The 21,270-nt window shown below is 47.7% G+C and overlaps 1 long non-coding RNA gene across 1 annotated transcript; it reads left to right on the plus strand.

Moving 5' to 3' along the window:
* Positions 1-451: 451 nt before the first annotated feature.
* On the plus strand, positions 452-20,277 carry LOC117521949. The gene is made up of 3 exons (XR_004564095.1): positions 452-462; positions 4,098-4,103; positions 20,152-20,277. It is a non-coding gene; the product is annotated as an uncharacterized LOC117521949 (long non-coding RNA).
* The last annotated feature ends 993 nt before the right edge of the window (positions 20,278-21,270 follow it).

Consider the following 21,270-nt stretch of genomic DNA (forward strand, 5'->3'; position numbering starts at 1 on the left):
TGCCTGCAGGGTGGGAAGCTGATTATAATTAAGCAGGAAGTGTTTGTTGTTTGTACACCTTTGAGCGGTCTCTCTGTGTGTGGAGTGTGGACTCACATAATGATTTCTTCTTTCACAGACTCGGTTTGTCACGGCCCACCTGGGGGGGTGTCGGCGGGTCCTGGGGTCCGAACTGGTTCTGGCTCCGGACCGTTAGTGCTGCTGGGAGCGCACCGTAATCCACCCCGCCAGACCGCGCACTCTTTTGTTATATTTATCACATCACTGTTATGTTTATTAAACTCTGTTATCCTTTGTACCGTGCTCTGCTTATTTTATACTGGGTCCTTCAAACGCTGGTCGGTTCTCCGGGCTGTGTCCGACACATAACAGAATGGTCTTCATGTGATAAAATGCAGTTTTCGTTACATTTTTAAAGCTGTACAAAATTGAGATTTGCATCAAAGATAGTTTCAGACGTGGGTAATCTCAGTTTCAGTGAGTAAAGTCCGACCATATTTTACTAAAAGAGGTGATTTCACTAATTAGCTCTGCTTGTTGAGTTAACAAATTATAATCAGATGATTTAGACAGTGCATGGACAAATTTGTGGTAGGACCTTTACTCACTGAAGCTGGGATTAAATTTTAATATCATTTAATCTTTATTTAACTAGGTTAGTCCCATTGAGATGAGATCTCTTTTATCCCCCATCACACTAGACGGTCGAAGGAGCCCGAATTCCGTCTGAAGGAAAATTCCACCCACATTCTGGAGGTGTCGAAGTGCATTGCGGCCATCGGATAGTAATCTGAGTGCAGTCTAAACAGTCGGACCCAGTCGTGCAGCCACCTCGAATAATTTCAAAACATTTGTGGCGCAGGAGAAGTGGAAAAACTATCGAAGGGCAGTTGAAGTGCTGTCTGACTGCATTTTAAACAGTTGGACGGCGTGAAAAAGGCATTTGTGACATTCTGATCACGTCCGGCCGAATGTCCCGAATGCGCCTGAATGCACCATGAGCACAGTTCGAGTGCTGCTGAATTGTATTTCCTCCACCCGCAATTGGAACCTCATTTGTACAGCAATGTAAGTGCATTCGCCATATTGTCACTGCATTCTGACAGCTGTGTGGGTGATGCTAATGTGTTCCATCAACATTTGTACCGCGCTGGAGGCTCATGCACATCGCACATGCACAAATCCGTTTGGGTGGGGCGGAGCGCAGTCTGGGTGTTCGGACAGCTGTCCTTCGCAATTCTTATTCCCCCCAGATGTGGCACAAGTCCTGGATTTTTTTGACATTCTGCGTGATTCGGCTTGGCTCGTAAGTGTGATGGGGGTCTTACAAGGGGGACCTAGACAATTTTTAAAGTTTCCAATTCATCTAACCTACATGTCTTTAGATGTGGAAGGAAATGAAAGTCTGTCTGTGGAAGGAAGGCGGAGCACCCAGAGGGAACCTACGCAAACATGGGGAGAACATGAAAACTCCACACAGAAAGGGTGGAAATCGATCCCATGACTTTCTTGCTGTGAGGCAACAGTACTAACCACTAAGCCACCGTGATGCCCACCTCTGGCTAACTCCTAGATTATTAACTTGTTGACATAGCTTTAAAACCAGAGTTTTCAGTTTTGCAATGACTTTACCTGTCTCTGAGCTTCAGAACTGGTAACCAGCACTTCAGTTTTGTCCTGGTTAAGCTGTGGAAAGCTCTCTCCCATCCATGACTTAATATCTAAAATAGTTTAAAAAAAGGCCTCGATATGCCCTGGGTCTTCAGGAAACACAGCAATGTACAGCTGTGTATCATCAGCATAACTGTTGGGAAAGTGTAGTGACACGGACCCACAACAGGGGGCGTAAATGAACAGACAATAGAGGAAGTCAAATTAGAACACTTTACTGTTGTGAATGTCACAACCACACACAGCAGATTACAGAATGAATACAAATCAATTAATGAAGGTGTCGTGTGGGCAGGCTCGACGATAGGAGATGCCCGTCTGGAGACGAACCGGAACCACATGATTTCCACCGCCACCGAACCCGAGGGATACTGGAGCCGCCAAGTCCCGAAGTCCCCAGGTGGCCACCGTCTCAGCGTGTTGGATCTGGTACTGCTGGCGGAGAACAAAAACAGTCAAGTGTGGGTGTGTGTACACCCCGTAACAATAATGGTGGGAATTCCACCTCCACCTCCGAAAATATGAAACACAGTCTTTTACAGAACCTGAACAGTCACTTGTCTCACTGATCATGAAGGGTGCGATCCGTCACCCTGTCGTTACCGACCAGCTCAGCTTCCCGCTGACACAAATGACTGAAACCTCCTGTACAAAGATCAGAAACACACAGTGCAGTACGGCACAGATTAAGGCTGAGAATGTTACCTCTCGCAGAAGTCGATATCTCGGCGATGTGGTGGAGGTGTCATCCTGCTTTTATCTCAGGTGAGATGCAGATGATCGGTGACAGCTGTCATAGTTGATGAGTGACACCTGTCACCTCGGCTGTTCCTGTAGGCGGCAGCGCCCTCTCGTGCCTGAAGCCTGCACTTCAGGCAGGGCGCCCTCTGGTGGTGGGCCAGCAGTACCTCCTCTTCTGGCGGCCCACACAACACATAACAGTGGAAAGTTATGCCATGCCTATTGATTATGTTTCCCAGTGGTAACATACAAACATTAAAAATTATACAAATTTCAGAAGAACAGTCATAGAATTTTCTACTGGTAAGATAAGAATGAAACCATTTTAGAACAGTGCCAGAGAGACCAATCAAGCTATCATATTATTAATCACATTATTAAACCAGCAATGGTGGCCTCCAGTGGCTGCGAGTATCCTGTATCACAAGATAACTGCAAGATGCCAGTATTTGGTGTTTAATCACCATGCTCTCAGTCCTGTTTGTCTGTATTTCATGTTATTGTCATGGTAAAATATACTAACATGGCCCAAAAGAAGACATTGACTGGTCCTCACCTGTATGTAATTTTAAAGCTGAAAATAGTTTTTATGCAGTTACTGACAGAAAGTATGCACACCCACTCTATCTATACAGTAGTAACCATAGCACAACAGGAAGTGATGCCATACGGTGCATCCAGAAAGTATGCACAGCGCTTCACTTTTTCCACATTTTGTTATGTTACAGCCTTATTCCAAATTGGATGAAATTCATTTTTTCCCCCTCAAAGTTCTACACAAAATACCCTATAATGACAATGTGAAAACAAGTTTTGTTTTGTTTTGTTTTAGATTTTTGCAAATTTATTAAAAATAAAAACTAAGAAATCACACGTACATAAGTACGAGGTCTGTGAGAAAAGTATCGTACCTTTTTATTTTTTCAAAAAAAATATGGATTTGATTCATATGTTTTTATGTCAGCCAAGCTTGAACCCTCGTGCGCATGCGTGAGTTTTTCCACGCCTGTCGGTTGCGTCATTCGCCTGTGAGCACGCCTTATGGGAGGAGTGGTCCAGCCCCCTCGTCAGATTTTCATTGTCAGGAAATGGCGGAATGATTTGGGCTTTTTTTCCATCAGAATTTTTTCAGAAACTGTTAGAGACAAGCAGGTGGAAACCATTCGAAAAATTTATCTGGCTTTCGGTGAAAATTTTACGGGCTTCACAGACAATAAGGAGTGTTACTACAGATTTAAGGATGCCCCACAATGGCGCATGGTGCGCTGTGCTCCGAGCCGCCATTGAGAGGCAGAAAACACCACATCATTTCTAAACGGATCGCTGTGTGGAGCTGGGACCGTCGTGAGCAATTTCTCTGGTTATCACAAGAGCTGGACATCAGCCATTTTCCGGCAGATTTCACTTTTAATAAGAGATTTTGTCATGGAAAGCCACACGGAGGCTTCGCGCGTCACGACCGATTCGCTGATTGAGCAAGACAAAGGAACACCTCCATTTCGGAGTGCCAGGGGACAAGTTGGGACATGCCCAGCTCTCCACAATGTCTCTTATACTCACTGGGCTGGTAAGCATTGAAAGCCGAGATAGGCAAGAACGTGTCTGGTGCCCCATGATCTGTCTCTGCTGTCAGGTAAAATCCAAAACGATTGGAGATTGAAACAGTGACACAAAAAGAAAGCCAGGTTCTTGTGAAACAAAACAGTCATCATTTATAGCTACCCAGTTGTGCCAAATTTAAGGAAAAAACAACAACAACTTTGCCAGCATCACCACCACCAACCACTGCAAAGCAACCAAACGTGGTGCTGTTTGCGATCTCGAATCCAAAACATGGCACTGCTTTTACACAGCACTTCTCTGCAAAGATTTCAAATAAAATAAATAAAATGAAACAGCCATGCTGGCCAATTTTGTCGGTACTGACGTTTTACCCTTAAGTGTGTGTTAACGCAGATGGTGTGTGCCGCTCCAGCGGGAGTCGATCCATGTGTATGTGTGTGTGCATTAGTGTGTGTGCATTTGGAGTCCAGAGCACAGATGTCCCCGTTTCACCCTCCACAGTCTTCCTCTTCCTTAGCGGGGGCGCAGATTCAACCTGCCATCTTTTTTTTTTTTTTTTTGTCTTTTAATCTTGTTTTATGTCAAACATGGCACTTAATGCTGCAGGGGTGAAAGTTGTTCTTCTGAGGCGTATCCCTGTGTACTGGCTGTAGAGGACTGTATATCTCTTCCCGATACGGCGTTACGGCTGACTTGTGCAAACAGGCATCACCCAATCAAATTTCTTCTACTTTTATATTGTAGTAATGAGTAATGAAGATGGTTAAAGGAAATGTATAGGAGTAAAAGTATACATTTTACTGAGAAAATGTAGTGGAGTAAGTGAAAGTCACCAGAAATGTAAATAAAGAAGTAAATTACAGATACGTCAAAATTCTACATAATTACAGTAACAAAGTATTTCTGTTTTGTTACATTTCAACACTGCCTGCAAGGCTGCAACCATCACTTCTTATCATGTTAGTCATGTTTTGCAAAAAGAAAGAGAACTTTAAAGGATGGTGAGATTGTGAAATAAGTGTTCATGGAAGCCACAGTGTTGTGTGAGCCGCCAGAAGAGGAGGTACTGCTGGCCCACCACTAGAGGGCGCCCTGCCTGAAGTGCGGGCTTCAGGCATGAGAGGGCGCTGCCGCCACGGACACAGCCGGGGGTGACAGCTGTCACTCATTATCTCATGACAGCTGTCATCCATCTACACTTCATCATTCCACTCCATAAAAACCGGACGTCATCTCCACCTCGTTGCCGAGATATCATCTACCTGTGAAGGTAATATTCTCAGCCTTAACACTAAACTGTGTCTTAGTCTGAACTCTTTTTGCAGCCGCTTTCCTGTGGTGTTCCTTATCTGAGAGATTGGCATTTGGTGTGATCAGCGACGGCTTCGCTTCACACCCCAACCAGATAAGTGGTTAGACAGGAGCTGCACGAGTGTGTATTAGAGGTGGAGGTGGAATTCCCACCATTGTTGTTTCTGGGTGTGCACGCACCCACATCTGACTGTTTTTGCTTCTCGCCAGCAGTACCAGATCCGACACTCGGAGACAGTGGCCACCTGGGGACTCGGAACTTGGCGGCTCCAGTATTCTCCGGGTTCGGTGGTGGAGGAAATCGTGTGGTTCCGGTTCTTCTCAGGACAGACGTCTTCTATCCTCAAGCCTGCTCACACGTCACCTTTGTGGATTGACTGTTTGCTCAAATTCTGTAATCCTCTGTGTTTTTGTTGTGCTCTTTCACAACAGTAAAGTGTTCATATTCGACTCTTTCATTGTCCGATCATGTACGCCCCCTGTTGTGGGTCCGTGTCACTACAATTTCCCAACAGGATATCTCGGCCAGCGTCATGGATCCCGAGGGGCGTCAACCATCTGTTGGACAACCAATGGAAGAGCAGGGTGCACAGGCGTCTGCAGGAGGCGTGATTGGTGAGTTGCAGCAAATCCTCACCGCCTTTACCGCTCGGTTGGATTTGATGACCGAGCAAAACGTCATCCTTAACTGCAGGATGGAGGCTCTCACCGCGCAGGTGGAAGCGCGCGCTCAGAGCACTGCTGCAGCTCCTCCTCCTGCCGACCAGGTGCAGAATATAGACGTTCCACTGGTCGTTCAACGACCCCCCCCCCCCCCCCCCCCACCATCCCCTGAAGCATACATAAGTCCCCCAGAGCCGTACGGAGGTTGTGTGGAGATGTGCGCGGACTTTCTTATGCAGTGTTCGCTCGTCTTTGCACAACGTCCCGTAATGTACGCGTCTGACGCCAGTAAGATGGCTTATGTAATCAACTTGCTTCGTGGTGAGGCACGCGCTTGGGCTACAGTGCTTTGGGAGCAAAATTCACGGCTCCTTACCACTTATACTGGGTTTGTGAGGGAGTTCAAAACGGTTTTTGATCACCCTAATAGAGGAGAGACTGCTTCAACTGTGCTGCTGTCAATGAGACAGGGGCGCCGGAGTGCAGCCGAATATGCAGTCGACTTCCGCATCACGGCTGCAAGGTCCGGCTGGAATAACGTTGCGCTCCACGTCGCCTTCATAAACGGACTGTCGTCGGTCCTGAAGGAGCATCTGGTAGCCAAGGAAGAACCGCGGGATTTAGATGGGTGCATTGATCTCGTTATACGGTTAGACAATCGGTTAGAGGAACGCCGTCGGGAGCGAGACTAAGGACGTGGCCGGGCACGCGCCGTCCCTCTCCCTTCCGGGTCTGAAAAGGTTCTGCCCTCCCCACGCTCCACAGCCTCAACGCTCCGTGTGGCTACAGCTCCCCCTGCTGACGAAGCTATGGACACGAGCAGGGCCACATTTAGACCACCTAACAGACAGAGGAGGCTGGCCCGCGGGGAGTGCTTTGTCTGCGGCTCGAGTGAGCATCTGCAGAGAGACTGCCCCAAGTGGTTAAACACCAACGCCCGCCCCTAGAAACTGGGCTTAGGGTGGGCCAAGACATTCACGTGGGACATACACATATTTCCACACGACTCCCAGTTACAATCCTGAGCGGGGATTTAACCCTTAAAGCCCCAGCACTGGTGGACACGGGGTCAGAAGGGAATCTGCTAGACAGGCTAGGGAGGTAGGGCTCCCTCTGGTGGCACTCCCTTCGCCATTGCAGGTACGGGCACTAGATGGCACCCTTCTCCCTTTAATCACGCACAAGACACAACCTGTAACTCTGGTGGTGTCTGGAAATCATCGGGAGGAGATCGAGTTTTTTGTGACTCCTTCTACCTCCCGCATGATTTTGGACTTCCCTTGGATGTTGAAACACAATCCCCGGATTGATTGGCCGTCTGGGGTGGTGGTTCAGTGGAGTGAAACCTGCCATCGGGTGTGTTTAGGATCCTCGGTTCCTCCCGGTTTACAGGCTAAGGAGGAGGTCAAAGTCAATCAATCAATCAATCAATTTTTTTTATATAGCGCCAAATCACAACAAACAGTTGCCCCAAGGCGCTTTATATTGTAAGGCAAGGCCATACAATAATTATGTAAAACCCCAACGGTCAAAACGACCCCCTGTGAGCAAGCACTTGGCTACAGTGGGAAGGAAAAACTCCCTTTTAACAGGAAGAAACCTCCAGCAGAACCAGGCTCAGGGAGGGGCAGTCTTCTGCTGGGACTGGTTGGGGCTGAGGGAGAGAACCAGGAAAAAGACATGCTGTGGAGGGGAGCAGAGATCGATCACTAATGATTAAATGCAGAGTGGTGGCATACAGAGCAAAAAGAGAAAGAAACAGTGCATCATGGGAACCCCCCAGCAGTCTACGTCTATAGCAGCATAACTAAGGGATGGTTCAGGGTCACCTGATCCAGCCCTAACTATAAGCTTTAGCAAAAAGGAAAGTTTTAAGCCTAATCTTAAAAGTAGAGAGGGTGTCTGTCTCCCTGATCTGAATTGGGAGCTGGTTCCACAGGAGAGGAGCCTGAAAGCTGAAGGCTCTGCCTCCCATTCTACTCTTACAAACCCTAGGAACTACAAGTAAGCCTGCAGTCTGAGAGCGAAGCGCTCTATTGGGGTGATATGGTACTACGAGGTCCCTAAGATAAGATGGGACCTGATTATTCAAAACCTTATAAGTAAGAAGAAGAATTTTAAATTCTATTCTAGAATTAACAGGAAGCCAATGAAGAGAGGCCAATATGGGTGAGATATGCTCTCTCCTTCCTGTCCCCGTCAGTACTCTAGCTGCAGCATTTTGAATTAACTGAAGGCTTTTTAGGGAACTTTTAGGACAACCTGATAATAATGAATTACAATAGTCCAGCCTAGAGGAAATAAATGCATGAATTAGTTTTTCAGCATCACTCTGAGACAAGACCTTTCTGATTTTAGAGATATTGCGTAAATGCAAAAAAGCAGTCCTACATATTTGTTTAATATGCGCTTTGAATGACATATCCTGATCAAAAATGACTCCAAGATTTCTCACAGTATTACTAGAGGTCAGGGTAATGCCATCCAGAGTAAGGATCTGGTTAGACACCATGTTTCTAAGATTTGTGGGGCCAAGTACAATAACTTCAGTTTTATCTGAGTTTAAAAGCAGGAAATTAGAGGTCATCCATGTCTTTATGTCTGTAAGACAATCCTGCAGTTTAGCTAATTGGTGTGTGTCCTCTGGCTTCATGGATAGATAAAGCTGGGTATCATCTGCGTAACAATGAAAATTTAAGCAATACCGTCTAATAATACTGCCTAAGGGAAGCATATATAAAGTGAATAAAATTGGTCCTAGCACAGAACCTTGTGGAACTCCATAATTAACTTTAGTCTGTGAAGAAGATTCCCCATTTACATGAACAAATTGTAATCTATTAGACAAATATGATTCAAACCACCGCAGCGCAGTGCCTTTAATACCTATGGCATGCTCTAATCTCTGTAATAAAATTTTATGGTCAACAGTATCAAAAGCAGCACTGAGGTCTAACAGAACAAGCACAGAGATGAGTCCACTGTCCGAGGCCATAAGAAGATCATTTGTAACCTTCACTAATGCTGTTTCTGTACTATGATGAATTCTAAAACCTGACTGAAACTCTTCAAATAGACCATTCCTCTGCAGATGATCAGTTAGCTGTTTTACAACTACCCTTTCAAGAATTTTTGAGAGAAAAGGAAGGTTGGAGATTGGCCTATAATTAGCTAAGATAGCTGGGTCAAGTGATGGCTTTTTAAGTAATGGTTTAATTACTGCCACCTTAAAAGCCTGTGGTACAGGCTTTTAAGTCCCTGAAAGTCCCTCCCAATCTGACAGCAGTGTACCACGATCTTGCTGACGTCTTCAGCAAGGATCTGGCACTCACCCTTCCCCCGCACCATCCGTATGATTGTGCCATTGATTTGATTCCGGGCGTTGAGTTTCCGTCCAGCAGGCTGTACAACCTCTCACGACCTGAGCGCGAATCAATGGAGACCTACATCCGGGACTCATTAGCTGCCGGGCTGATCCGGAATTCCACCTCCCCGATGGGTGCAGGTTTCTTTTTTGTGGGCAAGAAAGACGGCGGACTCCGTCCATGCATTGATTACAGGCGGCTGAATGAGATTACGGTTCGCAATCGATATCCGTTGCCCCTGTTAGATTCAGTGTTCACGCCCCTGCATGGAGCCAAAATCTTCAGCAGGTTCGATCTTAGAAATGCATACCACCTAGTTTGGATCCGGAAGGGAGACGAGTGGAAGACGGCATTTAACACCCCGTTAGGTCATTTTGAGTACCTGGTCATGCCGTTCGGCCTCACTAATGCCCCTGCGACGTTCCAAGCTTTGGTTAATGACGTCTTGCGGGACTTCCGGCACTGATTCGTGTTTGTATATCTGGATGATATACTCATCTTTTCTCCGGATCCTGAGACTCATGTCCAGCATGTACGTCAGGTCCTGCAGCGGTTGTTGGAGAACCGGCTGTTTGTGAAGGGCGAGAAGTGTGAGTTTCACCGCACTTCTTTGTCCTTCCTGGGGTTTATCATCTCCTCCAACTCCGTCGCCCCTGATCCGGCCAAGGTTGCAGCGGTGAGAGATTGGCCCCAACCAGCAAGCCGTAGGAAGCTGCAACAGTTCCTCGGCTTTGCAAATTTCTACAGGAGGTTCATTAAGGGCTACAGTCAGGTAGTTAGCCCCCTGACAGCCCTGACCTCTCCAAAAGTCCCCTTCACCTGGACGGATCAGTGCGAAGCCGCGTTCAGGGAGTTGAAATTACGGTTCTCGACTGCACCAGTTCTGGTGCAGCCCGACCCTGGCTGCCAGTTTGTGGTTGAAGTGGACGCCTCTGACTCAGGGATAGGAGCCGTGCTATCCCAGAGCGGAGAGACCGATAAGGTTCTCACCCGTGTGCCTACTTTTCTCGCAGGTTGACCCCGGCTGAACGGAACTATGACGTCGGCAACCGAGAACTCCTTGCGGTGAAAGAGGCTCTTGAGGAGTGGAGACACCTGTTGGAGGGAGCGTCTGTGCCGTTCACGGAGTATATCAGGACCGCCAAGTGGCTGAACCCCGCTGGTCACTGTTCTTCGGGCGTTTTGACTTCCGGATCACCTATCGCCCCGGGACCAAGAACCAAAGATCAGATGCCTTGTCCCGGGTACACGAAGACGAAGTCAAAACTGAGCTGTCGGATCCACCGGAGCCCAACATTCCGGAGTCCACTATCGTGGCTACCCTCACCTGGGACGTGGAGAAGACCATCCGGGAGGCCCTGGCACGGAACCCGGACCCCAGAACTGGACCAAAAAATCATCTGTATGTCCCACCAGAGGCCAGAGCTGCAGTCTTGGATTTCTGTCACGGTTCCAAGCTCTCCTGTCATCCAGAGGTGCGAAGGACCGTGGCAGTTGTCCGGCAGCGCTTCTGGTGGGCGTCTATGGAAGCCGACGTCCGGGAGTATATCCAGGCCTGCACCACCTGTGCCAGGGGCAAGGCAGACCATAAGAGGACCCAAGGACTTATCCAGCCGCTCCCGGTGCCTCATTGCCCCTGGTCCCATATCTGCCTGGATTTTGTCACGGGCCTCCCGCCATCCCAGGGCATGACGACCATCCTCACGATAGTGGACCGATTCTCCAAGGCGGCCCACTTCTTGGCCCTCCCGAAGCTCCCAACGGCCCAGGAGACTGCTGACCTCCTGGTCCACCACGTCGTTCGTCTGCACGGGATACCAGCTGACGTAGTCTCGGATCGTGGTCCCCAGTTTTCCTCTCAAGTCTGGAGGAGTTTCTGCAGGGAACTGGGGGCCACCGTGAGCCTCTCGTCCGGGTACCACCCACAGACGAATGGACAGGCAGAACGGGCCAACCAAGAGTTGGAACAGACCCTCCGCTGTGTGACATCCGTGCACCCGATGGCCTGGAGTAACCATCTGGCTTGGATCGAGTATGCACACAACAGTCAAGTGTCTTCTGCCACCGGCCTCTCCCCATTTGAGGTGTGTCTGGGGTACCAGTCCCCGTTGTTTCCCGTGGTGGAGGGAGAGGTCGGTGTGCCCTCGGTCCAGGCCCACCTGCGGAGGTGCCGTCGGGTGTGGCGCACCGCCCATTCTGCCTTATTGAAGGCCCGGACGAGGGCTAAGACCCATGCAGACCGCCGGCGGTCCCCGGCCCCTGCATACCAGCCCGGGCAGGAGGTGTGGTTATCAACTAAGGACATTCCCGTGCAGGTGGACTCACCCAAACTGATGGACAGATTCATTGGACCCTTCAAGATCCTCAAAATCCTCAGTCCTGCTGCAGTGAAGCTCCAACTCCCGGCTTCACTGCGGATCCACCCTGTTTTTCATGTCTCCTGGTTTAAACCACACCTCACCTCACCCCTCTGTGCTCCCGGTATGGCACCGCCTCCTGCCCGGATCATCGACGGGGAGCCGGCTTGGACAGTGCGCCGGCTCCTGGATGCCCGTCGAATGGGCCCGCGGTTCCAGTATTTGGTGGACTGGGAAGGGTATGGACCCGAAGAACGCTCCTGGGTGAAGAGGAGCTTCATCCTGGACCCGGCCCTCCTGGCCGATTTCTACCGCCGTCACCCGGACAAGCCTGGTCGGGCGCCAGGAGGCGCCCGTTGAGGGGGGGTCCTGTTGTGTGGGCCGCCAGAAGAGGAGGTACTGCTGGCCCACCACCAGAGGGCGCCCTGCCTGAAGTGCGGGCTTCAGGCACGAGAGGGCGCTGCCACCACGGACACAGCCGGGGGTGATAGCTGTCACTCATTATCTCATGACAGCTGTCATCCATCTACACTTCATCATTCCACTCCATAAAAACCGGACGTCATCTCCACCTCGTTGCCGAGATATCATTTATTTATTCTCAGCCTTAACACTAAACTGTGTCTTAGTCTGAACTCTTTTTGCAGCCGCTTTCCTGTGGTGTTCCTTATCTGAGAGATTGGCATTTGGTGTGATCAGCGACGGCTTCGCTTCACACCCCAACCAGATAAGTGGTTAGACAGGAGCTGCACGAGTGTGTATTAGAGGTGGAGGTGGAATTCCCACCATTGTTGTTTCTGGGTGTGCACGCACCCACATCTTGTTGTATGGCTGGGGGGCCTGGCTGCCTTTTTGTTTCTGTCTTTTGTTTTTCCTTCCAGGTGGCTTGCATTTGGGACTGAGTGGCTGTGTTGCTGAGGTTATCAGGACCTCACCCTGATCACCTGCGGCTCGTCAGGACTCACAGCTGAGGTGCATCTATATGGATTGGAACATGGTGGCATTTAAGACTGGAGTATACAGTGTGTATTTGCCAGAGACTCGACCTTGTGACCAGACGGGTGAGATCGTCGTCTCGGGAGCCATCTCATCATCAGTGGATGCAGAGAACGTCCAGGGTTTGATGCACGGTCTGTGAAAGAGGAGGGGGTGAGGTCTCACGCTTGTCAGCACACTTCCTGAGGTACGTTAGATTTTGTGACTAACATTTATACAGTCAGTAAATGTGGTGTCCCTCACACCTTTATTATATTGAGCTGTATGTTAGTCATGTATCGGCTTCCACTGCAGTGGAGTTTTGTGAACTGGATGTTCCATGCCTGCAGGTTGGGAAGCTGATTAGTAATCAAGCCAGGAAGTGTTTGCTGTTTGTACACCTTTAAGTGTTCTCTCTGTGTGTAGAGTGTGGACTCACATAATGGTTCCTTCTTTCACAGACTCGGTTGTTGCGGCCACCTGGGGGGGTGTCGGCGGGGTCCTTGGGTCCGAACAGCTTCTGGCTCCGGACCGTTAGCGCTGCTGGGAGCGCACCACGCCAGACCGCACTTTCTGTTATTTTTGTATCACTGTTATGTATTAAATTCAGTTAGCCTTTGTACCGTGCTCTGCTTATTTCATACTGGGTCCTTCAAACGCTGGTCGGTTCTCCGAGCTGCGTCCGACACATAACAGTAGTCTCTGGCCAAACATCACGGACCCAGCGGTAGCAGAGACGGTAACGCGCCGGGAAGGCGGCAGCAGACGTTCAGTAGTTATCCGGGTTCAGTTGCGGGTGCTCTCCGCCCGGATGGTGCGTGTTTGAGACCCATTACTGAATACTGATTTGTGCTCTCTTGCAGCCGTGTTCCTGTGTTTGTGCCTTATCCGTGGGTCGTGGTGGAGTGTGACTGGCGACGGCTTCGCGTCACGCTCCGACCGGATAAGAGGTTTAAACGGGAGCTGCAAGAGTGTGTCTGTAATGGGTGCACGCGCACGGCGGAGCTCTGTGGCACGGGTTGCTGAGCTTCCTGTGTTACAGTTGTAGCCCCGTTTCCCCGGATAAAGATAACTACTGCGTCTGTTGTATCAGCTCCGGTGTTATTTAGTTGAATCACATTTTTGGTTGTGTGTTGCTCACAGCTGCGCACAGAAAAGCAGCTCGTTTGTTTTCTCTGTCACCAAAGGGGTTTTTTTATTTTTAGCACTCTGGCTCCCTCTGTTGGTGACTGAGTCACATTACCGTCAAGCTCTTAAGTTGGAACAGGTGTGTTCCATTTGTTTGAGCTTGACGGTATAAATCACTTATTTGTTTTGTGTTAGTTCATTTTGTGTGGGTGTTTTTTGGGTGGTTTTTGTGTGGGTTTTTATTTTTTGTTTTACACTATTTAGTGTCTGGGGGCGTGACCTTGCAGTTCTGCCAAAAAAAAAAAAAAAAAAAAAAAAAAGGACCCGAGCAACCTTATGTCAGTCTGTTAGTCTTTCTTTTTATTTTTTTTTTTCAGTTTCACCTCCCAGGGTTTGATGGGACGGTCCCCTGGGGGGTCATGGGGGGGGGGTATTTGGGTTGTTCTGTTTTCTTTCTTTTTTTTGTTTTGTTTTTTGTTATGCCCTCTCTTCTCCTCTGACTCCAGCCGTGTGAGCCGTAGTGTCGGCGTTGCTGGAGTGGTGCAGTTAGGTTGTGCTGGGCGTTTCCCAGGTAACCTCTGCACCGGGAGGGAGGGGGGGTTTGGGGTATTTTCTTTTTGTTCCCTCTCTTCTCCTCTGGCTCCAGCCGTGTGAGCCGTAGTGTCGGCGTTGCTGGAGTGGTGCAGTGTGGTTATGCTGGGCGTTTCCCAGGTAACCTCTGCACCTGGGGGGGGGGGGGGTGTTTTCCCCCCAGTTTCCGCCCTCAGGGTTTGACTGTGGTGTCCTCTGGGGGGGAAAGGGCTGTGGGTCCATCTAGCCATAGACGGCCGGGGCTGGGTCCATTGGTCGTGAGGGGAGGTGTCTCCTGGGGTTGACGAGTGGTCCTCTGGGAGGCGCTGGGAGTCCCCGTGGGTGACGTTGGATCCCAGAGGGACCTCGGCTGTGGTTATTACTCCTGGAGCTGGCGGGAAGTCCTCTGGGGGTGTTGGTCCCTACATGTCATTTGGGGGGGGGGGGGGGGGTGTTTTAGCGCTTTTATTTGTAAGCTTAAGTTTGGGGTTTTTCTTTTCTCCTCATCCCGGGGTTTGATAGCACGGTCCCCTGGGGAGGGGGGGGGGGGTGGTTTGGTTGTTTGTGTTTGTCTTTTTTGTTTTATGACTGACCGCACATGGTTGGATAAAGGCTGACTGCACAGGTTTAAGAACTCCTGGCCACACCTGTGCTAAGTGACTGACTGAAACAAAGGCAAGGATGCAGCCAGAGGAGAGGACATCAACCATTCTATTGGAAGACGAATGCAGATGCAGTTTCCAGCCATGGTCCCTGGAGGGGGGTGTTTCTCCTGGGCCAGGTTTGTGTGGTCGCCGGGAGGCTTCCCGTGAGGGTGGGGTACTGTTGTATGGCTGGGGGGCCTGGCTGCCTTTTTGTTTCTGTCTTTTGTTTTTCCTTCCAGGTGGCTTGCATTTGGGACTGAGTGGCTGTGTTGCTGAGGTTATCAGGACCTCACCCTGATCACCTGCGGCTCGTCAGGACTCACAGCTGAGGTGCATCTATATGGATTGGAACATGGTGGCATTTAAGACTGGAGTATACAGTGTGTATTTGCCAGAGACTCGACCTTGTGACCAGACGGGTGAGATCGTCGTCTCGGGAGCCATCTCATCATCAGTGGATGCAGAGAACGTCCAGGGTTTGATGCACGGTCTGTGAAAGAGGAGGGGGTGAGGTCTCACGCTTGTCAGCACACTTCCTGAGGTACGTTAGATTTTGTGACTAACATTTATACAGTCAGTAAATGTGGTGTCCCTCACACCTTTATTATATTGAGCTGTATGTTAGTCATGTATCGGCTTCCACTGCAGTGGAGTTTTGTGAACTGGATGTTCCATGCCTGCAGGTTGGGAAGCTGATTAGTAATCAAGCCAGGAAGTGTTTGCTGTTTGTACACCTTTAAGTGTTCTCTCTGTGTGTAGAGTGTGGACTCACATAATGGTTCCTTCTTTCACAGACTCGGTTTGTTGCGGCCACCTGGGGGGTGTCGGCGGGGTCCTTGGGTCCGAACAGCTTCTGGCTCCGGACCGTTAGCGCTGCTGGGAGCGCACCACGCCAGACCGCACTTTCTGTTATTTTTGTATCACTGTTATGTATTAAATTCAGTTAGCCTTTGTACCGTGCTCTGCTTATTTCATACTGGGTCCTTCAAACGCTGGTCGGTTCTCCGAGCTGCGTCCGACACATAACACATCTGACTGTTTTTGCTCCTCGCCAGCAGTACCAGATCCGACACTCGGAGACGGTGGCCACCTGGGGACTCGGAACTTGGTGGCTCCAGTATTCTCCGGGTTCGGTGGCGGAGGAAATCGTGTGGTTCCGGTTCTTCTCAGGACAGATGTCTTCTATCCTCGAGCCTGCCCACACGTCACCTTTGTGGATTGACTGTTTGCTCAAATTCTGTAATCCTCTGTGTTTTTGTTGTGCTCTTTCACAACAGTAAAGTGTTCATATTCGACTCTTTCATTGTCCGATCATTTACGCCCCCTGTTGTGGGTCCGTGTCACTACACTTTCCCAACACACAGATCTGCAGAGGCAATTATTTCATACACAGCTGCAGGAGACAGGTGCAGCACACAGATCTGCTGCTGCAAACAGACGTTAGGTGACTCAGCAGAGGCAAATTTCTGGAGTGGTTTTCTGAATTGTTACCCAAAATTAAAAAATTTCTGAAACATTCAAACCATACTGAATATGCACAGCTGGAAGACAGTCAGTGGCTCTTGGATTTAGCCTTTTTTACTGATCTGACTGACAAGGTCAGTAACTTGAATCTAGAGCTGCAGGGTAGACAAACACATCATCAACATGCTCAGCTCTGTGAACATGTTTAAAAGCAAGTTACACCTACTATCAAGCAGGCTGCAACAGTGTGATCTGTGGAAATTTCCACACATGGACACAAACATAAGCATCAGGGCAAATACTGTGCGGAGCTTGAGAGTACACATTAAAATGATCAGGTGATGGGGAGGTGATGGTCTAGTGGTTAAGGTGTTGAGCTTGAGTCCAGAAGATCATGGGTTCAAATCCCCGCCTGACTGGAAAATCACTAAGGGCCCTTGGGCAAGGCCTTTAATCCCCTATTGCTCCCGGTGTGTAGTGAGCGCCTTGTATGGCAGCACCCTGACATCGGGGTGAATGTGAGGCATAATTGTAAAGCACTTTGAGCATCTGATGCTGATGGAAAAGCAGTCCATTTACCATACTGACTTTGCTTCCATTGAGCCTGTTCTCTGTTTATAGAATATAGATGTGGATTGTATATCGTCCAAAGTGGCATCACTCTTCAACCTGGATAGCTGTGCTATTGAGATGGAGATCCTCACACTGAAAAATGACAGTGAGCTCAAATCCAGAGCAACACCTGACAATAATGTCCAATTCTGGAATCTAATGTAGAAAGAGAAGTACCCCAAACTCAGACTACTTGCACAGAATTTGACTGCAGTTTTGAATCAACATATTAGTGTGAGTCTGCCTTTTCACACATGAAAATCATCAAGTCAAAATACAGATCCACCATGACTGATGACCACCTTCTGGCCTGCTTACAGCTGGCACTCAGCTCCTACTGTCTGGACTATGAGAGACTAGCTTCCTCCTCTCAGTGCCAAAAGTCCCACTAAGGTAGGGAACAACTTTTCCAACTTGAATTAAGCATTGTTTGTTTTTGGATTGTTTGTATTATGTTGTTACGGGTCAGTTCTAGGCTTACTTGTGCTTATTCTTTGAACCATGCATATTTACTTCAATAATGTATTATTATTGTTAAAACTTTATCTTTGTGCCAGAAAATTGTGATTATTATATTGATGCACAATAAATTGTGGCTATGCTATGGCTTTGGATATAGCTTGGTACACCCAACTTTAAAAGTAGATCTTGGTTCAACAAAGTTTAGTCAGCCCTGTAGTAGATTTTGTAAATCCTTATATACTGGTCCGTGCGCTTTCACTCTCAAATGCAGGATTGCTGCGTGTGCCTAAAGGAAAGAAGAATGTGAGTTACCGAGCATCATTTTTATGGAGCAGTATGCCAGTTGGGGTAAGGCAGTCTGATTCTTTTGAGACTTTTACCTGCGTACTGAAGACATATCTGTTCTCCTTAACATATAATTTATGAGTGGGACATCTTTTGTATGTATTTAACTGGCATTGCTTATATAGTGTGATATATTTTATATTATGAACTTACATTTAAATTTTTATTGTTACAATAAAATTGTAATTGTAGCTGTGAAAGTACTGTGATTTACAACTTGGAGCTAAAAAGTGCAATAAATATAATAAAGTTATTATAATTTGTCTGTGTGCATGGGTCCATGTGCATGACCATGTGCACGTCTGGGGGCATGTGTCCAGGTCCATGCGTCCATGTGCATATAACCCTGTGCATGTATCTAAAGCCTGTGTGGACATTATCTTTGACCTGGTGCTTAATGCAGGTCAAATGCTTTACTGACCACATCTTGTGCCATAACCTGTCATTTACTCTGATAAATTGTTATGGACCTGGAGATTGACACAAAATGAACAGGGTGGTGTTGTGGTTATCCATCTGAAAAATCCCAGGTCAGTCTGGGTCTGAAGTTCCACAGTCACAGCCTGGTGTAGATGGTTGTCTCTTTGTACTCTAATGGGATGAATGGCCATTAAAACTGAACTCCAATTATCTTGTATGTCAAGAGGTGGTGGTGGCAGTCAAAGAGGATTTTAGAACTGGCAGAGGAGGGATGTTTGAATAAAATTCTCCTCATTTTATCGCTAAGTGCTCTGACATTTGTGCTCATTATCTCTGTCTCATTTGGAGATGACTGCCCCCCCCCATATGGTGAGCCAACCATGATAACGGGATGCATCAGGTGGCTGTGAAATATTAAACACTTTTATCATGAGAGTCAGGACTGATATTCCAACACAAACATGCAGATATAACTGTTGTGACAATACAAACATGCTTAACAGACAGCTCGCTGCCAAGTCTGTGAACAGCAGAGGCGATGTCGACACCAAATTACTGACTTCAATGGTGATTTGGTTTGTACTATAATTACGAAATATGAGAACAAAACTGAAAAGCCTGTGCCAGAGGAAATACAGCTGGGGGTGTACTATTGCAGTGTGACTCCTAAAAGTCAGTGCCAGGGATCTCTGCCATTTTCACATACTGCTAATTAGAAACTCTGACAATGCTGTTTGTGTTTTATCTTTATTTATTTATTTCTTTATTTATTTTTTCAGGTCAAGTTCAGGATCATGAGGTAAAGTACTGAGGTGACACATGGTGCTGGGAGTTTGCAATATTTATTAGATAATAGTGCAGCAGTATTTGTAGTCATCATACCAACAATATCAACCACAGCTGCTCTCCATTAAAAAAAATGCATTAGGATAATTGCTGCTTTGACAGTTAGATAATTTATTGTGTTTGGAAAAACAATGATTTTATTTCACCACTTTAACATCAATCATTCTCTGCATACACGTATAGCTGTGGACAGAAATTTACATGCACTCGTCATTGTAATGGCTTGACAGATGACCCCAATGCAGAGAACAACAGAGGTAATCAAATCAAATCAAATCAATTTTATTTATATAGCGCCAAATCACAACAAACAGTCGCCCCAAGGCGCTTTATAATGTAAGGCAAAAGCCATACAATAATTACAGAAAAACCCCAACGGTCAAAACGACCCCCTATGAGCAAGCACTTGGTGACAGTGGGAAGGAAAACTCCCTTTTAACAGGAAGAAACCTCCAGCAGAACCAGGCTCAGGGAGGCGCAGTCTTCTGCTGGGACTGGTTGGGGCTGAGGGGAGAGAGTCAGGAAAAAGACATGCTGTGGAAGAGAGCAGAGATCAATCACTAATGATTAAATGCAGAGTGGTGCATACAGAGCAAAAAGAGAAAGAAACACTCAGTGCATCATGGGAACCCCCCAGCAGTCTAAGTCTATAGCAGCATAACTAAGGGATGGTTCAGGGTCACCTGATCCACCCCTAACTATAAGCTTTAGCAAAAAGGAAAGTTTTAAGCTTAATCTTAAAAGTAGAGAGGGTGTCTGTCTCCCTAATCCGAATTGGGAGCTGGTTCCACAGGAGAGGAGCCTGAAAGCTGAAGGCGCTGCCTCCCATTCTACTCTTACAAACCCTAGGAACTACAAGTAGGCCTGCAGTCTGAGAGCGAAGCGCTCTATTGGGGTGATATGATACTATGAGGTCCCTAAGATAAGATGGGACCTGATTATTCAAAACCTTATAAGTAAGAAGAAGAATTTTAAATTCTATTCTGGAATTAACAGGGAGCCAATGAAGAGAAGCCAATGTCCGGGGCTGCACGCGTGCCATACTGATCGGATCAGCGTGTGCCTACCCTTCGCCGAGAGGCGCGGGTAACCCGATGAACCCCACTCGTGATGGGGATTGGGGATTGCAATTACTTCCCATGAACGAAGAATTCCCAGTAAGTGCGGGTCATAAGCTCGCGTTGATTAAGTCCCTGCCCTTTGTACACACCGCCCGTTGCTACTACCGATTGGATGGTTTAGTGAGGTCCTCGGATCGGCCCCACTGGGGTCAGAACACGGCCCTGGCAGAGCGGCGAGAAGACGATCAAACTTGACTATCTAGAGGAAGTAAAAGTCGCCCACTAATAGGGAACGTGAGCTGGGATTAGACCGTCGTGAGACAGGTTAGTTTTACCCTACTGATGATGTGTTATTTCAATAGTAATCCTGCTCAGTACGAGAGGAACCGCAAATTCAGACATTTGGTGTATGTGCTTGGCTGAGTGCTGAGTTATGGTTTTAATTTATAAATAACATTAATACCGATAGAATAACTCCATTAATGTCAATTCTGTCATTTGTACAAAGTTAAAATATAACATATATCTTTTAATGTTGAATAATGCACTAATTCTGAGGTTTTGTAACAAACAGACAGATCGCAAAGGATTCTGGGTAAAAGTGCCTCTGCTAAACACTGATTGGTTCAGTCATTCATTATGTAAACCAACACGTTAATGTGACGTCTGTCGCGTGTTGGTGCTTAAAGATAAATGTGCTTTTGTAAAATATTCCATTTTTTTTATTTGTAAAAACAGGCATTTTTACGGAGCCCTGGAAGTGTCATCGCAAAATGTTTTGCATGTGGAGAGAATGTGCGCACGTTTTATGATGTTGTAAATCGTGCTTTACACTGTGCGAGATGATTTTTCATGCAGGAATTTTTTGGACCGAGTTTCAGGTTAATCATGTGTCCTGCATCGTGTAGTCTACATGGAGTATCAAGCTGCTGTCAACATCTGATGACCACCTCCTGATCGCCGATCGCATGGTCGAATGAGGATCAAACCTGTTTGATATATTATTGTGGTCGGCGAGAGGGTTTCCTGCTGCTGAAAAGCTACAAGCATCCAAACGCTTGCACTGTGCCTG

The sequence above is a fragment of the Thalassophryne amazonica genome, chromosome 12 (assembly GCF_902500255.1).
Source record: "Thalassophryne amazonica chromosome 12, fThaAma1.1, whole genome shotgun sequence".
NCBI classification, from domain to species: domain Eukaryota; kingdom Metazoa; phylum Chordata; class Actinopteri; order Batrachoidiformes; family Batrachoididae; genus Thalassophryne; species Thalassophryne amazonica.